This window comes from Triticum aestivum, chromosome 6B, assembly GCF_018294505.1.
Source record: "Triticum aestivum cultivar Chinese Spring chromosome 6B, IWGSC CS RefSeq v2.1, whole genome shotgun sequence".
Taxonomy (NCBI): domain Eukaryota; kingdom Viridiplantae; phylum Streptophyta; class Magnoliopsida; order Poales; family Poaceae; genus Triticum; species Triticum aestivum.
Window position 1 is genome coordinate 685580892 of NC_057810.1, and position 1825 is coordinate 685582716.

At 48.8% G+C, this 1825-nt stretch overlaps 1 long non-coding RNA gene across 1 annotated transcript; it reads right to left on the bottom strand.

Moving 5' to 3' along the window:
- Positions 1-671: 671 nt before the first annotated feature.
- On the bottom strand, positions 672-1644 carry LOC123135306 (uncharacterized). Its single transcript, XR_006465915.1, has 4 exons — positions 1466-1644; positions 1275-1386; positions 1082-1167; positions 672-761 (listed from the first exon to the last, which is right to left on the bottom strand). It is a non-coding gene; the product is annotated as an uncharacterized lncRNA (long non-coding RNA).
- Between the last annotated feature and the right edge of the window lie 181 nt (positions 1645-1825).

Below are 1825 nucleotides of genomic sequence, written 5' to 3' on the forward strand. Positions count from 1 at the left end.
GTACAAACCATGGTGTTAGGCTCGAACGAGTGCTCCTCATCAAGGATGAGGGCCACAGTCCTCGTAGCAGTAGGGGTGGACGAACTCGGGTCTGCCCACCTTCTCTATATCCATGTCCAGCTCCTCCATCCCCTCCCTATCTGCACCCGCCATCAAGATGAGAGAAACAATGCAAGATTTGGAGCCATGGGCGTCTTGATCATTCAAATAGAGCAAAATCAAGCATGTTCAAGTCTTATGAAATTGAGCAACCACTCATGTACTAATACCAAAGAACAAACAGAAGTGTAGCTTCAAGTACGAATATCTATCCAAAGGAGGTGTAGTGTTGTGCTGCTTTTAATATTGCATCAAGCATAGTAGTGCAGCGGGACTATTCGGTTCAACATGGTTATAGTAGCTGAAACTTAGTGGTTCAGTTAACCACTTTGAGCACTAACTGAAGTAGGGAGCATATCAATAGTAGATCATCAATTGAGGAATCCTAATTAACCACACACAAAAGCATCTAGCTACCCCCAAATGATTTACTGTGCAAGCAAGCACCACATAAACCGTAGAACATGTCCAGCAAGGATACAAAACACAGGATAGGAGCAATTCTTGTACATAGAAAGTGAACAACCCTAGCATGACATACATAACTTTGGGCTCGATGGTGAGGAACAGACCTCAACATTGCGGTTTTGTATCCGATGCTATCATCCATTGTCGTCACACGGCAAAGGTCACCTCAGGAAGCGCACACTCCTTTGCAAACTCTGCTACGGCAAAGCAATAGTCAGTTATGCAGGCAGGCGTGAGTAAGAAACCAATTGGAAGTGTGATTATTCATATAAATTCATTGACCAAAATAACAAATCTAAGAGAAGTTGGTCATTGATTAATTTTTAATAAGTTGTAAATTCATTCATTCTCTCCTTGATCTAGAGGAAGGTTGATTCAGTGGTAAAATTTAGTAAGGAAAGAAAGTGTATTCTTTCCGGTGGTAAGCAGCGTATCCATCGATCCATACATACATCTCCCTGGTTGCACATGCATATAAAATGAACCCCCAAAAAAGAACTAATTTGGCACGCACCAGATGCTGAGACGAAGAAAAGAGGAAGAAGGAATCATCAACCAATCTCCTGATGCATCCATCTTTCTTGGGGAGGGCATCCCAAACTGCACACACGCACACACGAATCAGATGCTCGGATCGGGAAGAAAAAATGAAGCAACCAGACGGTAGGAGAGAGAGAGTGAGAGAGAGAGAGGAGAGGGGAGTGTACCTTCCATGGCGTGAGCTCCTCTCCTCTCTTTAAACACCGGTGGAGAAGAAGAAGCAAACCTAGAGCGAGCTTCCTTTCTTGTGGCAGCACAGCCGCTGCAACTCCTGTCTACCTACCTATGTACAGGAAGAGATGAGACGGGGTCAGAGGGAGAAAGAAGAGGAGGAGGAGGGACGCGATTTCTACCATACCACCGTCAGAGGAGAGAGGGGGCGAGCAGCAGATCCACCGTCGGCATGTGCCTGTGCTCGGTCTCTATGGCATGGCGGATCTGGCCAGCGCCAGCGTCGATGACGAGACCGTGCACCGACGACCCTGGTGCTAGGGTTAGCCGGGGCTGCGCGGAGAGGAGCGACGAGTCGGATCGACATGGTGGAGAAGGAGCCGCGTCGCGACATTAATCTTGCCCACGGCCTGCTGCTCCACCGCCTTGCCCTACTGCTGCTCCTCCCCGCTGCCGCCGTCGTCGTGCTCCTCGTCCTCCCTCCGCTGCTGCTCATCACGGTTCTAGGAGGTGGTTGGCGGCAGTGGGTATGTGGGTGGGAGGAGAG